General features: G+C 47.3%; 1 long non-coding RNA gene across 1 annotated transcript; it reads right to left on the reverse strand.

Annotated features, from left to right (window-relative positions):
- Positions 1-3,468: 3,468 nt before the first annotated feature.
- Positions 3,469-24,712, reverse strand: LOC114030910. Its single transcript, XR_003567685.1, has 4 exons — positions 24,549-24,712; positions 24,238-24,433; positions 4,564-4,620; positions 3,469-4,148 (listed from the first exon to the last, which is right to left on the reverse strand). It is a non-coding gene; the product is annotated as an uncharacterized LOC114030910 (long non-coding RNA).
- Positions 24,713-27,642: the final 2,930 nt, after the last annotated feature.

Genomic DNA, 27,642 nt, shown 5'->3' on the forward strand with positions numbered 1-27,642 from the left:
CTCCTGGAATTTAACTTTCTGGAGGGAGCCGGACACCTTAAGTAAAATGTAATGAAGGGGGTAAGGAGAACTCAAGCCACGCACCTTCCTACCTGGGGTCCATCATCTGTGGATAAATTTCAAGAGGTCTGTGAACTTGGGCAGAAGAAAAATTGCATCTTTCACTGATCTTTAACTGAGTGGCCATCTCCTTGCGTCGCTGTAGACAATGAGCATGGTTTTGAGAAGGGGTCGGTGGGTTTTGCCACACTGCCAACAAAGAGTAAGGACCCATGCCCTACGAGATGTCAAACCTGGCAGAGACCAGGACCTCAGTGCTTGGGAAGAGCTCCCGATTAGGGTTGAACTCTGCTCTCTCTGACCCCGGGCAAATCACCTGCAGATTGAAGGGATGGTCGTAAAAACACACAATGGTCTACAAGAGGGGAAATCCACAGAAAGACCAGAACAAGAAAAGTGAACTTGCTGGAATTGTGACCCTCAGGTGTCAGCCCCAGGGATGGCCCCAAGGCTGTGCGCAGCCCCTCTGGGACCCCAGGTCCTCTGATTCCCATTGTTACCAATAATAACAATGACACCCCAGCCAGACTATGATAACAGCTGGCACTTAGGGAATGCTTGGTGGTTTGCAAAGCTCCTTCCAAATAGATCCTCATGACAATCCCGGGAGTTATTATCCTTGTTTTACAAATGAGGAAACTGAGGCGGGCCGAGGTGGAGTGACTTGCTCACAATCACACAGCTAGTAAATGAAGTTGGATTTGAATTCGTCTCTCCTGTCTCTAGGTCCAGTACTTGATTGACTAGGCCATCTAGCTGCCAGAGACAAGGAAGTATACTTTTCCCTCTTTGAGGAGTTGTAGGGGACTATGGGTGTGTGACCCTACACATATACTCCCAGACTCAACATATCTCAGTTGACACATTGGCTAGTTTTGCTAACAAGTTTTTTTCTCCAATTCTTTATTACAAGGAATAGATAGATTGATTGATTGATTTTTATTGTTCGGTTGTTTTTCAGTTGTGTCCAACTCTTCATGGTCCCGGTTGGGGTTTTCTTGGCAAAGATGCTGGAGTGGTTTGTCATTTTACGGATGAGGAAACTGAGGTAAACAGGGCTAAGTGACTTGCCCAGGGTCACACAGCTAGGAAGTGTCTGAGGCCAGATTTGAACTGGGGAAGACGAGTCTTCCTGACTCCGGGCCTAGCGGTCTGTGAACTATGACGCCACCTAGCTGCCAGATAGGTATATTTATTAAGTGTTTCCAACGTGCTGGGTGCTGTGCTACGCTCTGAGGATACAAGCACCAAGTTCCTGCCCTCAAAGAGCTTCCATAATAGAGGCAGACATCCCAGAAAAGGGGAGTGAAAGGTGTTAGGGAGATGGCTGTGGAGAGCCGACAAGAGACAGGGGAAGGGGATTCGGAGGGACATGAGGTAAAGCCCGACAGAGGGGTCTCGCTTCCTCGAGGGAGTGGTGGTCCCAGGAAGCTGGCTCACCACCCAAGACAGGAAGGCTCCGGGACTGAGGTTTCTCTGACTGGTCATGTGGCACGTGTGGAAAGAGTTCAGGCATGAGGGATGGCTCAAAGAGTAGGGAAGGGGAAAATAAGTGTGACATGAAAATGCATAGATGAAAACTGCTTCAGCCTGCCGTCCTGAGCCCCCGGGATCTGGAGACATAGAAGCCTGACAAAAAAGGAACCGGCCTCCCCAACCCCACCTCCCTCAGCCCATCCCTCCCCTTCCATTGGGCTCCGGGGCCTCCTTAGTCCAACAGCCATTAGCCTTCCTGCCACCGTCCTTCCATCTCCATGCAATCCCCCAGAAGACCACTCCTTGCCCCTCCCTACCACTCTTCACCCTGTTCTCAGCAACTTTCCACCCCGCAAAGTCCACCGCGTCCATCTCTATCCCTTTTCTCCCAAGGAGCGCCACAGCCGGCTCACCGCGGTCCCCTCAAACACACCGACCTCCTCAGCGCCCACGAGCTGCACCTTCCCACCGCCTCAACCACACGCAGAGAGGGGCATCCCCCTTGCTCTCGCCACTTCCTCAATCCCAAACCCCCAAGTGCCTCTGGCGGTCTCTTCATCTCGAGCAGTGCCTTGCCCCTCCCGTATCCCTTCTGGTCCGTCCTCGCCTCCCACCCCCCAAAATCCTGCTCTTCCTGTCCAAGTCTGAGTGCTCGGCATTTCCGTGTCCTCGGCCCTTGAATCCGTTTGAATGGAGTTTGAATCCTTTGAATCCCCGGCCTTGGCTGCCCAGGCCTTTCCAAACTCTGACCCTGGATTACCCCCTCTGCCCACCTTCTCTGCCCCGACTCGGCTTGCCGCTCAGCACCACTGGGAGAAGGCGCCGATTGCGCGGACCCGGGTCTTCTGTACAAAGAAGGGGGTTGTTGAACGGGGTGGGGTGGTGGGCTCTAACATCTCTTCAGCCTCTGGTGACTCATGGTGGTATTTCAATCTCAGAATAGCTTTGGGAGAGCCCGGGGTAGTGGCGGTAATTAACGATTAGTTCTCTTGTCTCCAAGTCTTAGAAGAAAGCGACCCCTTGTACAGAGGGGGAAAGCTTAGGTCCACATAGGGGAAGGGGATAGGAAGAGCATAAGGGACCTTTATCCTAGCCACATGCCTGCTCAATTCAGCATCTTACAGAGGAAGAAACTGAGGGTCAAGGAGGGAAGCCTAGGGCCAGATCGGGCACTCATTAGTGCCTTGTCATAGTTTGTAAGTCACATTTCTGTGCTACAGACGTGGGAGAAACTGAGTCCAGCCCTCTGGAGCCAGGGAGCTGGGAGAGGCCCATGCGGATGGTGGGTGGAGGGTTGGCCTAGGAGTGAGGAGGAGCTGGGTTTGAATCCCACCACAGCCACACAGAGGGTACCTCTAGAACTTCCTGCCAGCTGCAGCTACATCATTTCGCCTTCTATTTCTATGTTTCCCCAAGGGCTTCAAAGGCTTGCAAAGCACTATTTGCTCACCTCCCCGTTAGAGCTGAGAATCAGTCACTCCTTTTATATCATTCGGATCTCAGTAGCTGATTGTCGTCATGGTTTCATCGTTTCAGTCACGTCCGTCTCTTTGGGGTTTTCTTGGCAGAGATACTGGAGTGGTTTGCCATTTCCTTCTCCAGCTCATTGTACAGATGAGGAAACTGAGGCAAACAGGGTTAAGTGACTTGTGCAGGGTCACACAGCTAGGAAGCATCTGAGGGTGGATTTGAACTCAGGTCTTCCTGACTCCAGACCTGGCTGCTCTATCCACTGCACCACCTAACTGCCCTGGTATGAGGCAAGAAACCCTGGGTCCAAATCTCATCTCTGGCCACTTTGGGTAAGTCATTTTATATCTCTAGGCCTCAGTTTCTTCATCTGTAAAAAACAAAGAGGTTGGATTAGATGATCTAGGTCATTAGATTATAAACTCTTTGAGGGCAGGGACTGTCTTTTACCTTTCTTTGTATCCCCAGGTTTTAGTTCAGTGCCTGACACATAGTAGGTGCTCAATACGTGTGAATTGGATTATTGAATCAAATTGCCAGCTCTGAAAGGTCAACCCATGAACCCTGTGGAATGGATTCCCATTTTACAGGTGAGGAAACCGAGTCTCAGGGAAGTTAAATGTTCTCCTCGGGCCACAAAGGTGGCACAATTGAGATATCCCAGCCCAAAGTGCCTTGTGGGACAGTTTGGTCACAGGGAGAAAGGATCCATTTCCAGGCTGAGGGTCTCCAGCCAATCAGAACACCCAGAGGGGAATGGCTTCGGGCAGAAATGGCCAGTAGGAGCTTCAGCCAAGTGATGAAATAAACTCTGTGTAGGAACAGGGACCCTGGGGTCCTGCCTATGCACGAGGGAGCAGGGGCTGGGCATCCTCCCTGGGAGGGCAGACGCAAAGACCAAGGGGAGAGAGGGGAGCCTGAGAATAAAGAGTCTTACAACAACACCCTCAGGCCTGTGCCGGGCAGTCCTCCAGCAATCGCTCTGATTGGCCCCTTAACGATCCAGTCTGGCAGGGAGCCGAGACTCCCACTCTTTCCGGGCCTAAGAATGGCTTATTTCCAGATGAGGAAACACGCATGGAGAGTTTAATCTGACCGCATTCCTGTTAAGTCATTCCCTCATCATAACAGCTCACACGCAACTGTAAGAAGAAAACTGAGTGTTAGAAAGGAGAACTGAGTCAGACTCAGGTTGATTGTTCATTCTCAACCAGCATTTATTAAGCACCTACTGTGTGCCATTGTTGTTCTGTTGTTTCTGTCATGTCTGACTCTTCATGTCTCCATTTGGGGTTTTCTTGGCAGAGATAATGGAGTGGTTTGCCATTTTCTTCTCCAGCTCATTTTACAGTTGAGGAAACTGAGACAAACAGTTGCCCAGGGTCACACACCTAGTAAGTGTCTGGGTTTAGATTTGAACTCAGATCTCCCTGACTCCAGGCCTGGCACTCTATCCATTGCACCACCCAGCTGCCCAACTATATGCCATACAACATGCTAGACGTTGGGTACCCAGAGAGGAAAAACCCAAACCATCCCTGCCCTCAGGGAGCTTACCTGCTGTCAGCCAAGGAGTTGTCTCCTGGGGGAGTTGCTTTGGTCATAATTTAGGTCCTGGGATTTAGAACACAGAGGATATAGGTAAGGAAACAGCGCTGAACCTGGGCACCAGGCCTCCTGACCCTGCCTCCAGCACTCCAATCCTCTGGAAGAGGGAGAGCCCCTGAAGGTGTTTTGGTCTATGATTATGAGGTTATGAGGCTTATTTCTGAAAATCCCTGCCAGACAGCAGTTTCACCGCCAGAGGCAGCACGCACGGTGGGTGACGGTCAGACCGTTGGGTCTAGGCTCCAGCATCTGCTCTGACACTGACTTTAGACTTCAGTTTCCTCGTCTGTATGAAGCTCATAATGCTTGCAATACCTATCCTCGTGGGGCTGGGAAGAAGGAGCTGTAGAAATAGCAGCTGGTTGAGTTGGGGTTGTTGTTTTGGGGCCAGGACTATGATCTTATTGCTATGGGGAACTCCCTGTGTGGAAACTTCTTTTCTTTTTGCAGGGCAGCTAGGGGGCGCCATAGTGCGCAGGGCGCTGGGCCTGGAGTCAGGGAGACTCATCCTCTTGAGTTCAAATCTGGCCTCGGACACTTACTAGCTGTGTGACCCTGGGCAAGTCACTTAGCCCTGTTGGCCTCAGTTTCCTCAACTGTAAAATGAGCTGGAAAAGGAAATGGCAAACCACTCCAGTATCCCTGCCAAGAAAACCCCAAATTGGGTCATGGAGAGTCAGAAATGACTGAACAGCACCATTACAGTCTTAGACAGTTGCCTGGGGCCCTGAGAAGGCAAATGACTTCCTCAGGATCTCACAGGTAGCAGGGTATGACTCAAACTCAGGATATCCTGATCCAAGCAGGCTCTGACAGAGAAATTGTCGTGCGCCTGTGATTTTCAGAACCTGTTTCTCATAACCCCGTAAGAATAGACTGAAAAATCTTCAGTGGCCCCCCCATCTTCCAGAGGTCCCTAGAGTTAGAACAGACCTTGGCAGGGGCCTGTGGGTCCAACCTCCTCATTTTACAGATGGGGAGACTGAGGTCTAGGGAGATGAGGTCACACAGGGAGGGATATGAGGAGATGAGCCCAAGGTCACACAGGTAGTAAGCATCAGAAGCAGGAATTTGAAACCGGGTCTCTGGGCTTTTCAGAATAGAGATCCCAGCTAGGTGGCACAGTGGATAGAGCACCACCCTTGGAGTGAGGAGAATCTGAATTCAAATTCGGCCTTAGACACTTACTAGTTGGGTGACCTTGGGCAAGTCACTTAACCCCAATTACCTCAAAAAAAAAAAAAGAATAGAGATCCCACCACTTCTTTTTTTCAGTTTTATTCAAGGATTCCACCTCATTGCTAAATTTTCACTGTGAGCATTTACACCTTGGATATTATCAAATGCTAAGGTCTTGACTTACTGTTTTGTTTATTGTTCAGTCTTGGGAAAGTGTTAATAAAACAGATGGATCAACACTTACCAGTGCATCCCCGGCCTCATTTTCTACTTTACTTCCCTTGAGAATGCCAAGTCCTGGGTGGCCAGCTGTCTCCTGAACTTGAGCTGGACATTTCCTGATTGCATACCTTGACCCCAGGAAGCTCCCTCCCTCCCTCCTTCGTTTCTGCCTCTCAAGGCTCAGCTCAGGTACCACCTCCTCTGTGAAGTTTTGTCTGTATTCCTACCCCCCTCCCCTCCTTCCCCTCCCCCCAGGCCCAGCAGTGCTGTCTCCTTCCTCAAGTTTCCTGGTACAGTACTTATTTGTGGATATGTCATCTTCAGCATTAGAATGGAAACCCCCACAAGGGCAGGGACTGTTTCATTTTGGTCTGTGTACCCCCAGGGCTTGGCACGTAATAAGCGCTCAGTAAATGTTTGCTGAATGCTGCCTGACACATTAGAGGTGCTTGATCTATATTTGTTCGATTGAGCTGAGTAAGAAAGGAATCATGCACTAACCGCAGCATTACCTGGCCACCCTGAGTCATAAAATGAGATGACTATCCAGGTAGTGATGCTCGTTTAGGAGGCTTTGGAATGTTCTGAGGTTCTAAGGAAAACTCTGAGCTGGTAGCAATCTCAGAAGATACCAGCTGCCTGGACAGCTATTTCTTCTTCAACACTGATGCAGCTCCCCTTTCTGGGGCTACTTCCCCAAATCCCACACGCGTTGGTCAGCCAGCTCCCCAGATCAATGTCCTTGATATGTGATCCTCCAACCTTTACTCCAAAAGAAGGGAAACCCACCACTTCCCAAGGCTGCCCATTCCACTTTGGGACAGCTCTGTCTGTCACCGAGTTTTTGCTGACATGGAGCCGAAATCTGCCTCTCTTCATATTCTTCCTACTGCTCCAAGTTTTGCCCTCCATAGACAATCAGAGTAAAACTAATTCTTCTTCCACAAGACAAGTCTTTATATGCCCCCTTATCTTCTGCACACTGAACATCACAGCTCCCCCCACTCAAACCTTAGATGAGTGACAAAGGGCCTTGTTTCTAAAATTCTAGATGAGCCTGTGAATTCCTCTCTCTCCCTACCTCCCAAGTAATCCCAAACCAATTTCACAATTCAGAGAGTTATGCAATTTGTTGTTGTTATTGTTGACTTGTTTCAGTTGTGCTGACTCTGTGACTCCATTTGGAGTTTCCTTGGCAAAGATATTGGGGTGGTATGTCATTTCCTTCTCCAGCTCATTTTACGGTCAAGGAAACTGAGGCCAACAGGCTTAAGTGACTTGCCCAGGGTCACACAGCTAGTAAGTGTCTGAGCCAGATGTGAACTCATGAGGATGTCTTCCTGACCCCAGGCCCAGTGCTCTATGCGCTATGGCACCACCTAGCTCTCATAGAAGACAATTTGATTCATCTAAAATTCCCATTCACCCTTGTGTATTCTCCCGGTATATTCTAATCTGCATCACCTCTTCTATCTGCTTACTTATCTTACTTATCTTATACATACCTATCTGCTTACCATCTACTTGGATAAATGGATTCACTCACTATTCACGATTTGCGATGGTCTGTGCAATTAGCATTTTGTGGGAGTCAATCTGCAGGTGCAATCTTGGAGTACCCTCCCCCTTCAAGGAATAGTGACTAGGGGAGATGGAGGCTTTTCTGGTTTGGTTTGGTTTTGAACTTTAAAAAATCATGTTCCTAAACCAGAAGTATTTAGGTGAGTATATGTATGTGTATATGTGTGTACACACACACACACAATTTTAGTCCTGTACTTCTCTCTCAGATGAGAAAGCCTGTCTAATGGCCACTTCCTCTACTCCCCTTTTAGGCAGAAATCACAGACTCCCTTATAGAGGGGTGGGCAAGATTCCAGAGATATCTATCCATGCCTCCCAGTGAGCTGCGTTTAGGCAACCCATATGAATATATATATAACCTACGCAGTCAACACACACCTTACACAAAAGAAAACAAAACACAGAATTAAAACTCCCCAATCATCAGCAGCACTACTAATGAGGTCTGAACACTCAACTTAGTTCACATATTCATTTTCCCAAAGTGAACAGAGCTTGCTCTCCAGAGCCTTTAGCAGGGAAAAGTTAGCATTCATTCTGCCCCAACCCGTATCACTTCCATGTCACAGTCAGAGAAGAGGGAATGGGCCTGTGATTTCATTGGTCTAGGGATCTTCTGGTTGAAAAAACTCTTTCTACCAATATAAGGCAGCACCTCGTCTACAGCTAGTCTTGGGGAGTTGATTAGAACAGTGACAGGTTGTGTCACCTGCCCAGTTCTACACTGCCGGTATATATCAGTGTTGGGACTTGAACTCAGGTCCTTCTGGCTTCTAGGCCAGCTCTTGACCCATGGTTCCATGCCTCCTTTCATCATAGTCATAAGTGTTGAAATAGACTCCCTCACCACACTACAATGGTTGTGACTGCCCCCCTGACCACTCATACCCATGGAGGGGCAGTGGCCCAAAGATCCCTCAGGGATCTCCAATATTGCCTAGCATTGTCCTTAGAACTGGGGTCCCATGGACTGTTTGTCCATTCTTCATCTCAGGCAAGGTTTCCCAGGCATCCTGGTGGCAGCTTCTCCTTGGCTGGCCCTAAACTCCAGATGTCCAAGATGGGGGTGAGGAGGGTCATCTATTTCTACGTCACTGGCAAAGTCAACCTCACCCAACATCTCTGGGGAGTTGGCTTACTGTTGCCAAGTCCTTCTCTGGCAGAGCTTTCTGACCCAGCTGTCTAGCTTGGTTCCCAGATATGCCCTCTTGGCATGGGGCCATCAAGGAAGTCCAGTTCCTTGGATTTGTAACTACTCTCTTCAATGCAATCATCCTATCACTGTCACAGTTCCAGGTCTTTCCTCTCAACCCCAGAATCTGATGTCTAGGTATCAATATTCCTACTTCTCCCCCCACCCCAAGTATCTATGGCAGGTCTAGGGCAGAGAAATAGAGAGGGTGCTGCCAGTAACTGCAATCCCACATCAGGCAGAAGAGCCTGCCTCCTGGTATTAGCAGGAGTAATTAGATGAAACAGGTGGTCCATTTCCTCTCCTTCTGTCCTCTCCTCCTCCCCATGGGGTGTACCCCAATTGAGTTTCTCATTCCCTCATCATACTTTTCTTCTCCACTGCAGTATGAGTCTCATGGTGTCTCTGGGTCTCTCCTCCCTCCATGAGTGTTAGGGAGATAAAAATAGAACAAGTCACAGTAGCTATTTTCTATTTTCAAAGTTTGCTTGGGGAAAACGGACAGCACCTATGGGCCCTGGAGATCCAGGGTGTCCCTCTGAGATTTCTTTCTACTTACCGTATGTATATCTTGTATGCACATAGTTGTTTATATGTTGTCTTCCCCATTAGAATGTAAGCTCCTTGAGGTCAGGGAAGATATTTTTGCTTTTCTTCATGTGCAAGATTTAGCACAATGCCTGATAAGTTATTGTTCAGTCATTTTTCAGTTGTGTTCAACATTTCATGACCCCATTTGGGGTTTTCTTGGCAAAGATACTGGAGTGGTTTGCCGTTTCCTTCTCCAGCTCATTTTACAGATGAGGAAACTGAGGCAAACAGGGTTAAGTGACTTGCCCAGGGTCACACAGCTAGTAAGTGTCTGAAGTCGATTCTGAACTCAGGAAGATGAGTCTTCCTGACTCCAGGACCGACGCTGTATGCACTATGGCGCCACCTAGTGGTCATGCCTGGCATGTAGTAAGTGCTTAATAAATGTTCACTAGCTACTTGTCAGGGCCAACTCACTCCAGGAGAGAGGCATGATGGCCAGGACCTTGGAGAGCGGCAGACAGAGCCCAACAGAGGAGGTGGGTTAGTCGGGTAGCCAGTGCTCTACACTGGGGAGAAAGTGCCTTCCTCCCAATATCTGTGTCGGGGATAAAGTCCTAATTGCCCTTCCAACTCTTGTTAGAAATTGAATGCTGGGACTGGGAGAGACCTTAGGACATGAAATGTTAGTGTTGGGACAGATTTTAGAGATTAAATCTAGTCACCTGCTCCCTTCCAATTTACAGATGAAGAAACTGAGGCCCATGGACTGGGAGTAACTTGGCCAAGATCAGTAGGAAGAGAGGAGCGAAGCTTTGACAAGAGCCATCTCTTGGCTTCACATCTTCCTACTATACCAAATGAGCTAGTATCTATGAAGTGCCTAGCACAGTGCTGACACATCGTAACACTTATCAATTGCTCGTTCCACTCCCCACCAGCTCCATAGGCTGGGCTCAACATCAACAGATGGGCTCCAAGTGGGAATGTCTTCCTTCTCTCAATGCCCTTCCCCTCATCTATCTAAAATTCTGGGGAGCAAACAGTCAGTATTTGAGAAAACATCTAAGGATTATTCAAGAGCCTAAGGCTCTTCTACCTGAGGTGGGATTGCAGTTACTGGTAGCACTCTCTCTATTATGTCCCAGCATCCATCTGGCCAAGCTGGCAAATGCCTCTTCTTGCCCCCAGTGTTTGAAGCTGCCCATCATCCCTGAGTATAGGAGTAAATCTGGTAAAGACAGATAAACCTATCCCAGGGAGCACTGCTAAGTGCCAGGCAGGGTCCTTGGTTCTGCTCTGCAGGAGGGGTAGCATAAGGTGTTTTTACCTGCTAAGAATGAGAGGGGTTAGAGGTGAACTAATTAGGAAGAAACCCATTAGGGGAGAGGAGAGGAGGTTGTCTTCTCTTCCTTTGCCTCTCAGCCCTGAAGGCTCTAGGACCCACAGAATTACAGATGTCACAACTGGTAGAAACCTTAGAAACTGTCAATCCAATCCCCTTGTTAGGTTCAGAGAAGAAAAATTATTTGTTCAAAGGCATGGAAACAGTCAGTGACATAAACCCAGGCCTCCTGATTCCAAGCATGACATATGACATTTCTCCCTCCCCCCCCCCCGCCAGTTTCTTCTAGGGAGGGGTGACATGCTAATCAGGATTATTCAGCCATTTTAACACACACACACACACACACACACTAACTTTACTTTATCAATATAAATATTGTCTTGTTCTGAGAAGTTGTAACAGGAACTATAATTTCTTCTATTTTTTTTTTTAGCTCTGAGCCCCCAGCCCCAGTCAGAGAGAGCTTCTGGTGAAACATCTCAATATTAAAATTTCCTCTCTTTATTCCCAGGATGTTTCCCCTTAACCACCTCCTCCTGATCTCATTCCCAATAAATAAGTAAAGATTGGAAAATGTCTATGGCTATTTATAAAGAGAAAATAAATGTTTAAAACAACCCCCCCCCCACCAAAGGGAAATTGACTTCCCCTGTGCCTAGGGGGAAAGGGCTTCAGGTTCTTATGAGGAAATCCAAGGGCAGAAAGGAAATAGCTGCTGCCCATAGTGGGGGAGGGTTCCAGTGATGTTTGTCTTAACATTCCTTGTGCCAATATGCCCACACAGCCTCATTTCTGGCATCATGGTGGTTGCTTCTGTCTGCTCCATTCCCCGACTCCATGTACTTCTTTCTTTCTTTCTTTCTTTCTTTCTTTCTTTCTTTCTTTCTTTCTTTCTTTCTTTCTTTCTTTCTTTCTTTCTTTCTTTCTTTCCTTCATAAGCAACCTGGGTTAAGGAACTTGCCCAGGGCCACACAACTATTAAGTGTCTGAGGTAGGATTTGAACTCAGGTCCTCCTGACTTCAGGGTCAGTGTTCTATCCTTTGTGCCCCTTAACTGCCTCTCCATATATTTCTTGTGACATCTCCCACTCTGTGAGTCTTCTGTCACATTGGGAGCACCACCTTCTGAGGCAGTCCATCCTACTTTGGGCTACTCAGCTCTGTTTGTTAGGGAGTTTTTCCTGACCTCAAGCCTAAATCCTCCTCTTTGCAACCTCTGCCCCTTGCTTCTAGTTCTGCCCTCTTACAAACCTGATCCTATCCCCTCAAATATTTTAAGGCAGCTGTCATGCCCCACTGAGTGCCCTCTCCTCCAGAAAGGACTGAGGACAGGCATGCTCAGTTCCTTCCTCTCTCCATCACAAGAAGAGAATGACAAGGGCTCCAGGTTCATATTATTAGCTGCAGAGAATTCTGAAGAGTTGAGTGATGATATGTGGGGGTATCATGGGATGCATGAGTCTGGAGCAAGGCCCATCCAAGTGCTGGGAGGACTATGATGACATTCTTGTGACAACTCCTGCTTCCTGAGCAGTGGGCTCAGGATGATCACCCAGGCACTCATGGGTGATAACCAAGGTTCCTCAGGGAAGAAGAGGGTAAAGAGAATACCCAGAAACAACACATGGGTCCATGAGGTCTCCAGTCAAGTGAGGGCAACTGTAACAGTGACAGGAGGTCAATGGTGTGGTGGATCTCCCCAAACCTCCAATGAGGTCCAGCCGTGACAGATAATTTTCAGACCGTCTCGCCTCCCCAGAAACTAAGGTCACTCAATTGAGGCGTAATGACTCAGCTCTAGTAATGGAATCAAAATGTGATTTCAGGAAGGACCAAGTGGGTTTTTGCTCACACCATGGAAAAAAGGGGCATAAGGCACCCAAGAGGAGAGAACCTGTCCTCCACTGTTGCTGTTCTGGAATGAGCTGAAGCCCAAAGGATGCATGACACCAAACTAGGGCCAAGGCCAGGGACCACCCCTAGGACCCTGAAGAGTATCTAGGGTCACCTAGCATGAGTCCAGCTGACTTGGACTTAATAACCATGGAGAAGACTGCAGCTCTGGTGTGTCCCTCTGGACTGACTAGTGAATCCCAGGTAAATAGAACTAAGAAAAGCTGAGGCTTATGCCATCACAGCCCATGAGAAAATCAGGCCTCTGTGGCTTCAGTGGAAAGAATGACCCATGTTAGGATCCCATCATGGCACATCTGGAGCATCCATAGGAAGCTATGGGCATCAGCAAAGAGGTGACTACACCCCTGGGGCTCTGGGCAGGGCCACAAGCTGAAGTCTGCAGATGATCTGGATCGTGTCAATGAGCCAGAACAATCAGAAGGCCCCCTGGGTCTGTCAGATCAGGAGGGTGCCCTTGACATGGAGTTACAGGGAAACCCTCTGAGTCTGGGCCTCCTTTCCCTGCTGGAGCTCACCATTAGCTCTGAGCCACCCCTCCTGTAACCGCCCAAGTCATTGCTCTAGAGATGACCTGGGAAGGCTGGCTGGAGGCCTGGAGTCACTCCAGGACCCAGATCTCTTACCTGCCCTAGCTGTTCTCCCCAGGTTCTCCTCCTATGGACTCTCCTTCCACACCTGAAGGGAATTCATCTGGGTTAACCAGTCTTTCAGGCCTCATTGGTGTGTAGGTGTGTGTGTATGCGCATGTGCTTTTAAACAAGATAAGAAAGTTCTAGAGATGGCACAAAGATAACCTGAAGGAATGGGTGATGCCGGAGAGGCGGGGTGCCTGGGGAGTTTAGGAGCAAGGCAGTTCTGATTTAGTGGAGGCCTAGGCTAATTAAACCTTTCCCTCAACTAAATGAATAGCTCTTCAGGTACCTGGGAGGGGTTGACTAGAGGCCATTATGATGGGTCCTTGCTCAACCCACTCTCAGCTACTCAGATTTGCTGGGGCTTGAACCCAGAACTTGGTTTGGAGCTCTGAATGGGCTGAGTTCTACTTTCCATCGGATCCTTTGGTACTTAATTAATGACTTCACTTCTGGATATGGGCTAGACCTCTGGTGGCCAGACTCCCAAGTCCAGAGTTCTTCCAGAGTCAAGGAGAAGGCCTGGTCTTTATTTAGTCTAGCTAGAGCATGCAATTGGTGCAGATTGAGTAAGAAGATGGTCACAGGTGGACACTTTCTCACCACCCACTGGCTCATCAACCCCATGCGTTCGGGCTTTAGTCTCCAGCAAGCTAGAGAGACAGCAAGGTACAGGGAGAGCCAGGGGACCTGGTGCAAACCCACCTCTGCCCTTTACTAGCTTTGGGACACTGGGTAAGTCTGTTAAACCTTGTGTTTCAGTTCCCTTCTCCACAGAGTTCAGGGGTTGTACTTGTAGCCTCTGAAGCCCTTCCTAGCTCTTAAACCTATGCTCTTCTGAACTATGCACGCTGACAACCACTCTTTGCATAGGCTTTAGCCATCCTTATCCTTTGACCTTTGAGCATTAGACACTGTAGACCCCGCCCTCCTACTGCATACTTTTCCTTCCCAGGGATTTGGAGAGACCACATGGCCGATCATCTTCCTTCCTCTCTAACCGTGCCATCCCCACACCTCTTCCTCTTTCCAGCTCTTTAATGGACTTGTTCTCCCCGGGTCTCATTTACCATATCCACTCTCTGTCTCTGTGTGTGTGTGTCTTTCTTTCTCTTTCCATCTCTGTCTTTGTCTCTGTCTCTCTGTTTCTTTCTCTTTCTCTCTGTCTCTGTTTGTCTCTGTCTCTGTCTCTGTCTCTCTTTCCTCTCTCTGCTCTCTTTGTCTCTCTCTGTGTCTTTCTCACTCTGTCTCTGTCTCTCAGTCTCTGTCTGTCTCTGTCTTTCTTTCTTTCTCTGTTTCTATCTGTCTGTCTATCTCTCTCCATTTTCTTCATGCACTCCTTTGTTGCAATACATTTCCTCCTCTCTTCCCATCCCACAATTCCTTATTTCCTTTCAAACTCTGTAAATTTCTCCTTCTACAGGAAGCCTTTCCTGACTCTAACCCCACACCAGGTGGCCATGCCTCCCTTGAAAAACTAAGCTTGTATGTATTTATATTCATGTTGTCTTCCTGATAGAATGGAAGCTCCCTAAAGGCAGGGATTGATTCCTTTTTGTCTGGTGCCCAGTGCCTGGCACTCAATCAGTTTGTCAATTGATTGAAAGGTGGAGGACCACATGTGAAACTATAAGGAACCTCAAAGATGATTTTGTCCTCCCTGTTTTACAAATGAGGAAACCGAGGTCTAGGGAAGTAAAATGATTTGCCCAAAGTCACACAAGAAGTAAGTGACACAGCCAGAATTTGAACCCCGGGCCTCTGCTTCCAAAGTCACTATTCTTTCCCCACTACCACACTGCCTCCTAAAGCCCAGTCCAGGAGTGGGCTTGTAAAATGTTTAACTGGCTCTCCAGGGGGAAATATGCACATGACACACTTGTGCATCACTTTCTTAAGTCCAGACATCAATAAAACAACAAATCAAGCCCTGATTGGTCAACTTTGCTGATTTCTGAGGTGTAAATGCATGCTTAAGAATTGGCTCTTAGGAGCTGGTAAAAGCTGACTTCAATAGACCTGTCCCTCCTCCTTCTCGAAATACAAAGGTCACACAAACTCAACTTTTAGGGAAGAGCCTGAGGAAATTTCAGGAAACTTTCTGCCCCACACCCAGCTGGGAATGCCTCCTCCTGCCCTAAGGGCTTGGAACAAAGATTCATTCTGTCCCACGGGGGCATAGGAGTAAATCTTTTGGGAAAGAGGGACAGGCATCCCTCAGGAGGTACTGCTGGTTGAGGAGAGGTCCCCATCCAGCCTGGGAATCCTAGTAGTTTCCTGGGCTCTGCTGCTGCCTGAGATGGCGTCCTTTCTTACCTGTCTAAGAATCCTTACACTTTGCTCCAAACACTCTGGAATCCAGACACACTGGGCAAACTTCACGTCTCATCTCCCAGCCTTGGAATTGACTGTTCCTCGTGTCTGGAATGCACTTTCTCCTCTTGTCTACCTCCTGGCTTCCCAGACTTCCCTCAAATCCCGTCTTCTGCAGGAGGCTTTCTGCAGTGCCCCAGGGGTCCTAACAATCATAATAATAGCAATAATCATGTTTATCCTTCATTTTCGAAGAGATCCAATGACATCATGGGATGATGTCTTGACTTGATGTCTTGAATTGGATTGAAGTGAGGCAGAGCTGCACAAAGTCTCAGCCTCACTCTCTCTTCCAGAGTCATCGAAGTCCAGTGGAAGGACCAAAGTCAGGATGGCTGGGGACGCCTCAGGATGCGATGGATGACCTTGGCATCTTTGATATCTGACCAAACTCTAAGGGCCCCGCACCTGCTTCAGCTGCCTTTGTGGCTGTTGGTACAAATTTTTCTTATCTGACCATTCCTCTGGGAGAAGTCTTCACGTGCTTTGGGGAGACACACCCACAACCCCCACCCCCCACCTCACTGTGTTTGAGGCCTCTCAGTTACCCTCAGCCTGGTTTAGCCCACCTGCGGCAATGGTTTTACCAGGATGTAGCCACTGCACATTCTACAGCTCCTTGGAGCCAGAGCTGAGAGTTGGGCACCAGGTGGAAACCAATAGTGGATGAGCACCCCTGAAAAGTGCTCGGTGAGTCCTCACACCAGAGATGCTAGCCCTCTTGAACACGTGGGGAACCTGCGGCCTTGAGGCCATGTGTGGACCTCTAGGTCCTCAAGTGCAGCCCTTTGACTGACTCCAAACTTCACAGAAAAAATCCTTTTAGGATCTGCCCCATAAGAATGTGAGCTCCTAATTAGGAAGAAGCTTATTAGTTGCGGGAGGGGGGCAGGGATGAGACTGCTTCCTTCTTCTCTCACTGTGGGGTACACAGCCCACAAAGCTCTGTCTCTGATGCCAGATGACCTAGGTTCAATTCCCAGCTGTACCACTTAATATGACTATGGGCAACTCACTTCACCTACAGGCCTCAGTTTCCCTATCTGTCAATCGGGATGGTTGGGCTCATGAATGGCCTCTTCCAGCTCTCAGTCCTCCAACTGCCAGGCTAGGAGCTCTCATTAACATAATTATCTGACTAAAAAGATCAAATAAAGGACCATGATTTACTTTCCTGGAAGGCTTTTGCAGAAGGAAGAAATTATTTTAATTTTGCGAATGAGAAAAGGGGCCCAAAGAAGGGAAACTATTTGCCAACATTCACAAAGTAACAGAGCCTGGATTTGAAACCAGGCCTTCTGATTCCCTACCCAGCCTTTTTCTCCCTCCTCCACATGTCCTCTAGGCAGTTTCATGCCAATTCAAGCCTGGCACCTAACAACAGCTAGCATTTACATAAACTTTACCAATATTATCTCATCCGATACTTACAACAACTGGGAACTAGATGCTATGACTATGCCCATTTTACAGGAAAGAAAACTGAGACAGACAGAGGTTAAGTGACTTGCTCAGGGTCACACAGTTAGGCAAGATTTGAACTGGGCTCTTCCTGATTCCACACGCAGAACTCTATGCTGCTCATTTTCCTAGTTCACATCATTCATTATTAAGTTGGAAAGGATGCTTTCCTGGGATCTTTCTGCTCAGGGTGGTCCCTTAAAGAAACCTTCCAACCTCCTGCTGCTGGAGTTTGAAGCTAGGTATTCCAGAGCTGGGTCTTAGGTTAGAGACCTAACGGTCCCCAGGGAGTTTGGGCCAGAGTTTTTTCTTTTTTCTTTTTCTTTCTTTCTTTTTTTTTTTTAGGCAATTGGGGTTAAGTGACTTGCCCAGAGTCACACAGCTAGTAAGTGTCAAGTGTTTGGTCTGAGGTCGAATTTGAACTCAGGTCCTCTTTTCTTCAGGGCCAGTGCTCTATCCACTGAGCCACCTAGCTGCCCCGAGGGTCATAGGTTTTAAAGCAGGAAGGGGCCTGCGTTCAATGCAAGGGGCTACACTCTAGGAAGGGGTCCAGAGCAGAGGAGATCAGGCCACGGAGAGGACCAGGCACTGTGCTCTATGAGGGTTCTGTGATGGAATCAGGGAGATTTCCTTGGAGAAGAGTTCTCTGAGACATTTTCCTTGGACACGGAGCCAGAAGCCCTGGGTTCATATACTGGCAGGTCATTTCAATTCTCTGAGCCTCAGTTTCCTGATCTGCAAAATGGAGAAAGGCTACTGGCTCAGATCTCTAAAGCCCCTTCCAGCCCTGAATCTGGTACAGAATGGCCCCCACTCTGCCAACTAGCTGCACGGAGCCCAGGGCTTCTCTTCCCTGCACTTGTCTCCTTTACCCACAAGAGGGCACCCCATCCTCACCGTCAACTCCATAGCTTTAAAGCCAGCCAAAGCCAGGGCTTGCTGGTTCCCCAAGGAGCAGCAAACAGTGACTCCAGTCTGTCACCACCCTTCTCCCTACTCTCTCCCTCCCTGCAGAGTCCTTGAGAAGCCTTATGAAAACGAGGCACTAGGGAGATTGAGTGGGGAAGAGACTGAGACTGAGAAGGGAGCAGGCGGCTATGAGCCGACTGAAGGTTATGCACGCTCTTCATTGAGGAAATTGAGGCAGAGGGCTCTCTGCTTAAGGCTAAGTTATTTGCCTTAGGTCACACAGGTTACATACAGAAAGCTGGGCGTCAAACATAGGTTCTCTGATTCCAAATGAACCAGGTTTTGGTTCTTCATTTTGGAAGTGGGGTGGTGTGATGGAGGACAAAGGAGTAGGAGAAGGGACTTGCTCAAGGTCACCCAATGGATTAACTCGAGAACTCAAATCTCCCGATTGCCTGTCTGCCTCAGGCTCCTCTCCTATGCTCCCTAATGCCTCTTTGGCCCAGGGTCAAAGAATTTCAGAGTCGGAAGGGGGCTAGGCAGCCACCTAATCCAACCCATATTCCAAGCTCATCGTGATATCATTCCTGACAGGTTGTCATGCAGCCTCTGAATGAACAAATAAATGAGGATATTTTAAACACTTGCTGCATGCTAACACTGTGTGAAGTGCTGGGGATACAAAAAGGAGACAGTCCAGGCTCTCAGGGAGATCACATTCTAAGAGCGGAGACAACGCACACGAAACGTTTCAGCTGCAAGTCAGATCAAAGGTGCCATGACCCTTAGGGGCCAGCAGCCAAGCAGATAGCTTCCTCTTTAAAGTAACTGTCACTGAAAAAACCATATCAGTATCTGATGAACAACCACTTGACAACGCCAAAAACTGGTGTCAAGACCTTTCTTTTCTGGGTCTTCAGTGGCTGTGACTGAAGCCCCTACAGGGGCAGTGGCCAGGCTGTATCTCCCCAGGGGTTACTTCCCAGTATGATGGTTGAAGGCGCTGAACTGGAAGCCTGACTATTCCCAAGGCTCTTGGATTCAGCTTTCTGGCCTGTCCCCATCGGAGTCTGAAGGAGATGGTGGTGAAGGTGTGCTAACTCGACTCATCTACCACATACTGCCTCCTGACTCTCCCCTGGGGTGCCCTGTTGGTTCAGCTAGGCTGGCTTGCCTTCTCTGTAAATGGAAATTGACAGGCAGTTGGTGCAGATGCCAGGCCTTTCTTCACACGTGATGGCTGGGAGGGCTAAGTCAGAGGCAGGGCTGATGGTCTGTGGGGTGCTGCCACTCCCAAAGTGCCTGTATTTATCTGCCTGTTAGTGGCAGTAGGTCAGTACTTATTGCTAGTGGTGAGCCCCTTCCCCACAGTGATTTCTCCCCTCAATGACGGCTGCTGGGACCTACAAGAGGGAAAGCCCACTGCTTCCAGGGCAGCCCCTCAGGTAGCACTAGGACAGCTCCAAGGGTTTGGGCGTTTATGCAAACACTCAAAGGGTCTCCCGGCTATTCCCACTCAAGGCTCCTAGTTCCATCCTCCCGGACTGTGGAGAGCTAGTCTTGCAATTACAATGAAAGAGGATGACCTGTTTCTCACCCCGAACAGAGGCAAGTTTTAATTCTTTAATGATTTCCTCAGACTTACTAAAGAGGCCTGGAAGGAGTGGGCAGGGCTGGAAAGAGAAAGCCAAGGACAAGAAAGAGCTGGGATGATTCAGGAGCTAGGAGCTCAATCCTTGCTCACTTTCCCTGGGGTGATCACCAATGGTTCCAGGATATAATCATGCATTTGTAATAGGAGACTGGTGCATATAGATCTCATTAGCTTGCTCAAATGAAGCAATCAGTCAATAAAAATTTATTTTCTACTATGTGCCAGGCACAGTGCTAAGTGCTGGGGGTACAAAAAAAAGAGGCAAAAGACAGTCCCTGCCCTCAAGGAGTTTACAATCTAATGAGGGAGACAGCATGCAAATAAATATATACAAAGCTAACTATATACAGGATAAATCAGAGATAATTAACGGGGAGAAGGCTCTAGAATTAAGAGAGTTTGGAGAAGACTTCCTGTAGAAGGTAGGATTTCCACTGGTTCTTAAATGAAATTAGTAGGCAAAGTGGAGGAGGGAAAGGATGCTAGGAAGCTGCATCCTGGGAATTGTGATGAAGCCTAAGTGGAGAAAGTGGGAAGCATGTATAAACATTCCATAATTGGTGCTGGACTGCTAGTCCGGTGAGTGTGAGGCTCAGATTGACTTCAGAGGTATCCAAAATTGCTTGTCAGCATTGGCTAATTCCTCTTCCTTTCACTGGAGGCACCTGGTGGCAGTCACAAGTAAGAAAGCACTGGACCTGGACTCAAGATCTGAGTTCAAATTCAGCCTCAGACATTTACTAGCTGTGTGACCTTAGACAAGTTCCTTAATTCCTCTCTGCCTCAGTTTCCTTAATTATAAAATGGGAATAATAATAGCACCCAATTCCCAGGGTTATTGTGAAGATCAAATGAGATAATATTTGTTAAAAGCACTTAGCACAGTGGCTGGCACATAGTAGGTGCTATATAAATGCATAGTCCTTTTTCTCTTTTATTTGGTTATTCCACTCAGCACAACTGGACAGAGACCATGCCGTAAGGAGAGAACCCTCTGATCCACCATGGATTCCAAAAACTGAGCCTCAGACCTTGGACTTTTCATTTGTTTGTTTTTGTTTTTGTTTTTGTTTTTTGCCAATATAGGTGGAGTGAAGCCACAAGACCTAGTGAGTTCTAAAGGTCCAGAGGGCACTTCAGCATCCCATGTTCCAGGGCCTAGGCTGTAGCCAGGGATGGAGAACCTGCTTAGACTCGAGTGATGCAGCCAGCACCAGAGCTTTCCAGAGGAAGGACCAGACTTCAGGAATGACCTTGACACCCAGGCCAGGAGAAGCTGACATGGGTAAACCAGCAGCAGTCGTACTGTTTCTGAACATGAACTTGGTGAGACAAATGCTAGATAGGAATGGAGTGAAATTTAGAGCCTGCTCCAAAGTGACTGAGGTGGTACAGGGGAGAGTATGCCCCAGAGGTGCTGGGAGAAATGTTTCTACATTTATTTGTTCTTGCTACATTTTTGAGGTAAATATCCATTCATAAAAAGCTATCCAACATTAAGCAGGTAAATGGAACTGGTGTACTAGTCACTGGTCCCCCCGAAATGGAGAGAACCCAACTGATGGGGGCTCAGGCTGATGGCAAAGAAAAAAGATGTTCCAAACCCTCGGGGTTACCTCCTGGAATCTTTACCCGCTAGGCTCTGGGAGAGAGGGCTAGTGCTCAGTGCTAAACATTGATACCCCTTGGGTTGCTCTCCAAGCATCAAGGCTTGGAGGTGCTTTTCGGGCAGACAGTTACGAGGCTGTCTCACACGAGGCCTGATGCTCTCAGGCTCTCGGTCCACTGGGTCGGTTCAAGGCCATGGACCTGGGTACCCCTTCCTCAGCGTAGAGGACAAGGACAGATGCCCTACCTGTAAATGTATCTGTTAATTTCCTTGGCGCTAGGGAATTGGGGAAAACTGCAGTTGCTTTTTGGTTCCCTAAGGCTTACTTACTCCCTTCCCTCTGCACCTCTGAATCCTCCTTCATGGAGGTTACAGGGAAAGTTAGAACAGCTAAAAATATCTTGACAGATTCTGGAGGTTTTATGATTGATCATTAAGGAGTTTAGAACTTCTCCTTGCAACGCTGGTCACTCTTTTCTCCCACTCCCTTCTCTTGAGTCAATAGGATACCTGTTAACCCCTCTCACAGGAGAAGAGAGTTTCACCCTTTACTTTACTTTACCCCTCACTTTTGATTTCACCCTCTCTGACCTGGGGAAAAGGAAGGAAGGGGGAGGGGCAGCAGCTACCGAGTGGGCCCCACTGGCAGTGGCCTTGGGCTCTGGGGCAACCTTTGCCTGGAAGCATCACCCAGGTTCAGCACATCCTGCTCAAAGTAAAGAAGCTGGCCACTGAACTTGGGTAAGCGTGCTCTTTTAAATTTGTAGTTTTAACTGTTAACGATGAGATGCTGATTCTCTGTGTAAAGTAATTTGGAAATGCATTTAACAAAACTGAAGTCACCTGATTGGTAATGGGTTTGTTTCAAGTTTCAAATCGGTGAACTTTTTGTATCAGTTATGTCAAGCAACTTTTCATAGTTTGGTTACAGCTGAAATAATTTAGCTATTGTTGGTTATTGTTTTAATGTGTAAACTAGCCAAAAAGTTTGTTTGGGTTATGTATGGCTTGCTGAGAATTTGCAAGTGTATAGAAATCTCTAATGATTGGCTTTTTACACCAGGACAAATTTAAGTTTGAGATGTAAATCCCGGAAAAGTTTTTCCTAAGCTGTGATTAGTGAAACTTGCTGTTTGAGGTAAAAGCTCATAGGATTTTACTTTGAATCGTCTGATGGATCATAATCCATCAATAATCAATAATCCACCATCTTGAGAGATATGTCACAAGCTACTCAGAGAATGTGATACTGGTAGGAAGTCAGCATGGGGAAAAGCTGAGAGGGCAATTTTAGCCTCAGTCTAAGATGGGATCCTCCTGGCTCAGTTTCCCCATTATGTTCCTTTGAAAGGGAATGTTACCCACCTGGCTATTCCTGAGTCTGGCTATAAGGTGAATTTATTACTGCATGGTTGGAAAACTGAATTATCTGAATCCAAAATAGAGCTAATGATTTTTTATTCTCTCATTTGGGCCCTAAATCTAGTCCCTGTTTTATATCTGGGCCCTGCAGTCTTTTCTGTCAGATTTGTGTCTTCCAGACTACAGGGCATTCACCTATAGTTGGTAACAGCAAATACCAGTCCCTACATCATTCCCTGGATGCAGCCTGTGCTCATTTCCAGTCAACTTCCTCTTTGGGACCCCCTCGAGTCAGGGACAGCTCTACGCCCCTTGCCAGTAGGAAGCAGTTTCAGAAGCCGAGACCTTCACCCCTTACTCCAAAAGAATTTGGGTCCCATTTGTTTGAGTAGGGAATGATGGGTTTGGGATCTGGGCCCCAGAAAGGAAAAACCCTGCACTTTCCCACAGTGACCAAATCTCTGGCGTTCCCCTGAGGCTATAATCCCATCAACTGGCCTTTCATTGTGGCTACACCCAATCTCCCCTCCAATTGTCTTGCCTCTCTATGGCTCCAGGCCACTTCCCACCCTTGGTCCCACCTAGCCTCCATTTCCCTGGAATTCTATTACCTCATAGACTACTTGGCCACTCCTAGATCCCTCCCACAATCTTTCTGTATATAAAGTCCATCTTGTCTCCATTAAGATGCTCTGATTCTTACAATCTAGACAATAGCCCACAGATGCTCAGATTACTTAAGAGTCTAGCTAATATGGTGAATCTTCAATAAACCTTGTTTTTGGCTGAAAAAAAAAACATTGATACCCCTTGGCTCAACAGAGGGGTAGATGGGAAATTAACATTGTGGGGAAGCCTAATCCTCTCTTATTTAAATTCTATGTAAACTAAACTAGTCACCTGTGTTCCCCATTGCCCTCACCCTAATATCCTGCAGGTAGGTGGCACAGTGGATAGAATAACAGCCTTGGAGTCAGGAGGACCTGAGTTCAAATCCAGCCTCACATACTTGACACTTACTAGCTGGGCAAGTCATTTAATCTCATTGACTCACAAAAAAAAAAAAGTCAAATTTTTACAACTGTGATACAGCCCATCAGGAGGATTTTAATAGTGGAGGGTGGAAATCCTGAAGATAAATACGTAAAGAGTTTTTTAAAAGGGGACAATTCTTGTTCTACATCTATTTGTAAAGAAAAGCATAATGTCTTTAAATCATTCTTCTGTAAATAGAGATTACCTTTTTGCAGTGTTTAAAAAAAAAAAAGAATCAATTATTAAATGCCTACTATTCGTGCCTGCCCTGGAGTCAGGAAGTTTCTGAGTTCAAATCTGAACTCAGACTAGCTATGCGACCCTGGACAAGTCATTTAAACCCTATTTGCCTCAGTTTCCTCATCTGTCAAATGACCTGGAGAAGGAAATGGCAAACCACTCTAGTATCTTTGCCAAGAAAACCCCAAATGGGGTCACAAAGAGTCCGATACAATGGTACACAAGTAAATTAAAGGCATACATCACAAAAGTCATCATGATTGACCACAGATATTGTAATATAAAACAAAAATCAGGAACCAGAAATAGAGAAAATTGTCATGAAGCTCCTGCCAACTAATAGCCACTGGGGAGGGAGAGTTGGAAGGAACTGACCTCTTATGGTTACACAGTTGTAGACAGCAGCCTCTAGTCTCAGAATTTTGATGACCCATCATGGCTGTTCATTCTCTGCTTCTGTCTGTCACGGTACCAAAGTCCCAATGCTCTATAATCTAGAATGTGTCTGCAAAGGCTTGTGGGAATTGTGGTCCAAGGGAACAAGAAGGATTTGTTCTCCAGAACAGCTTGCCTGTAAGAGAAGAGAGGGGAGAGGCCTTGGGACCTCCACGTCCTACGCCACATGTGGCCCACGTTGGCCTTTTCATTTTAGGTGCTTGGAGGCTTGGAGCTTAGACGCTACACACCTGACAGTTTTGAAAGGTCAGGACAGTGTCAGGGTTTGCAGCTATTCGATTCAGCTCAGAGGCCCTGAGGGTGGAGGAATGATCCTGCTGAGCAAGAGCTGAAATAAAAGTTCATTCAGCAGCACGCTGCGTTTGAACATGAACTTGGCAGGACCAAGAGTATGACAAAACTGCATGAAGTCTGACCCTGCTGTCCCCAGAGACCAAGGTGATACGGGGGGGGGGGGGGGGGGGGGGAGACTGGGCCTGCAGGTGTTGGAGAGGGAGGAGCGGAAATGTCTGTGCTTCTGTTCTTGTTGCAGCTTCAAAGTAAATATGCCTCTGTGAAAGCTAATCAGTTAAAAGGAACTGGAACCTTGTCAGTGGCAGCTAGGGGTGGGGGTGGGGAGAGAACCACAACATAATGGAGGCTCAAACCAATAGCCTTAAAGAGAGACACCCCCAAACTCTCAGGGGTCCCCTTAGAACCCAGAAGGGGATATGTAGCCAGCCTCACTCCGAGAGAACGATGCCAAAGTACTTTCTACACCATAGCTAGGCAGGTTTCCACCAACTACAGAGCCATCCCATGTATCACTAAACCTCTGACTCATTAGATAAGTCAGAGAAAGTTGTCAAGGCATTCAAACACTGGTAGCTGCCCCAACCACATGTAAGTGTCAGAGAGAGGTGAAAACTTTATACCTGGTCTTCCAGAATCCAAGTTTAGCATTCCATCCAACACACATACACACACACATACACACACGCACACACACACACACACACCTACCTATGCGCATATTTTGTTTCTTTTTTTCTGTCTAGATCTGTGATCTCTCCCTATCTCTCTGTCTCTGTCTCTCCTCTCTCTGTCCCCACCCCCTCTCCTCTCTTTTCTCTCTCCTCTGTCTCTTTCTCTCCCTCTAACCTCTCTCTCTGTCTCTCACTCTCTCCTCTCCTCCTCATTCCCCTTGTTGTCATTAACTTCTTCTTCCTCTTCTTCTTCTTCTTCTTCTCCTCCTCCTCCTCCTCCTCCTCCTCCTCCTCCTCCTCCTTCTTCTTCTTCTTCTTCTTCTTCTCCCTCTCTCTCTCTCTGTCTCCCAACTGGTTTCACAAACTCCTGAACTCCTGCAAAACGGAGTCCAATGTCTCAATGAGACAACGTTGTCTTTCTAGCCTAGGATAGCCTCTCTCCAGGATCATAGATTTAGAGCTGAAAAGAACTTCCGAGGCCATCAAACTCAACCTTTCATTTTACAGATTTACCGAGATGTTAAATGACTTGCTCAGGGTGACACAGCTAGTAAGTGTCTGAGACTGGATGCAAACTCAGGTCTTCCTGACCCCACGTCTAGAATTCTATCTTTCTATCACCTCTGTGGAGGTCCACTAGCTATTTTCGGTGTTTTATACTTATTTGATTATGTATTATGACCATGCATGTAGCATCATTATGAGAGTATGTGATACATCCATCAGTCAGTCAACAAGCATTTAGTAAGCACCTACTAAATGCCAGGCACTGCACTTAGTGCTGAGAATACAAAGAAAAAAAATCAAATAGTCCCCAACCTCAAGGAATCTCCATTCTATTGGAGGAGACAAGATGTAAACGTATAAACATACACAAGAAAGATACATAATGAATATAAAATAATTGGAAGAGAAAGGCATTAGTAGCTGGGGGATCAGAAAGACCTCGTGTAAGACAAGAGTTTTGAACTTGAAGAAAACAAAGAATTCTAAGAGGGTAAGAGGGAAAGTATTCCAGGCATCTCCCAAGATTAAGAGGATGAGGGCCATTTCCAGTCATCCTGATCTCTATCTCGTCACTGGACCCAGATGGCTCTGGAGGAGAAAGTGAGGCTGGTGACTTTGCACAGCCCTTCCTCACTTAAATCTAATTCACTTGCAAGTCATGGCATCATCTTCCTGATGTCATGGTCCTCTTTGAGAATGAAGGACAGACAATAACAGACAATAACAAGATTAAGAGGATAACACCCGGTGGAATAAGGAGCTGGAGTGTCCTATGAGAAGACTAAGGAGGCCAATATCATTCTATGATGAGCCTCTGGGAACTTAGCTCTGATGAAAGGCTCACAGTCTGATACAGGGCTTGGAACCAAAACCTTGCTCCTCGAACCTGCTGGAGGATGTGCTCCCTTGGCAAAACCCTACAGAACCCAGCCTCACTTCCACCCCATGACAAAGCATCGCAAGACTAAGGTGACCACATCTCTTCCTCCTGGTTTCCTTCAAGCCACAGTTAAAATGCCGAGTTCTAAAGAAAACCTTTTCCTAATTCCCCCTGATCCTAGTACCTTCCCTCGGAGATTATTTCCAATTTATCCCGCATATACCATGTTTGTACAGTTTTGTTTTGTTTTGGTGTGACTGGTGAAACCAGAAATAACTGATGACTTTGTGAAACTCTGCCTCACTTAAATCCAGTTCACCCCCAAATCAAGACATCACCCCATGATGTCATTGGTCCTCTTTGAAAATGAAGGATGAACAGCAACTGAGAAAAAAAGGTTCGAGCTTCCAAAAATATCAGTTTATTAAACAATGCATGCCAACATAGCAAATCTGGACCAGGCCTCCTCAGCTTGACTGTGGACCCCAAAATATGGGGGCGAATAGATTTTTATGCATGAAAAGAAAACAATTAACAGGATATAAACCAGGATACAAAATTAGGTCATCTGATTTCTAGTTGGAGAAAAGATTAGGGGCTGAGTTGAGAGAGGGATGAATGAGTGTCAGGAGTTGAGAGTGGGGAGAGTGAATAGGTGCAATTTCCTGAAATCAGTTAAAGAGGTGTCCCATCCCTCCCAAATGGCTCTACTCAATCAGGGGAACAAGGAGACAGTAAGTCCAGTTTTCAGATAAGGCATATGGGTTGCTTGAGGCATACAATTGTTAGAAAACTCCTTGCATCAGTCTTTGGATCTGACTGGATTTCTCTGGTCAGCATAACCTAGGTTCTTAGTTAAGGGTCTCTAAGCAGCAGGTAGTGGTGGTCCAGCTTCCCAACCATCCAGGGCTAGCTTCAAACAATGCAATAAAGTTTTCTCACAATGCCCAAAATTGAATAAAATTTTCCGAC

This window comes from Vombatus ursinus, unplaced genomic scaffold, assembly GCF_900497805.2.
Source record: "Vombatus ursinus unplaced genomic scaffold, bare-nosed wombat genome assembly UNPS02015030.1, whole genome shotgun sequence".
NCBI lineage: Eukaryota > Metazoa > Chordata > Mammalia > Diprotodontia > Vombatidae > Vombatus > Vombatus ursinus.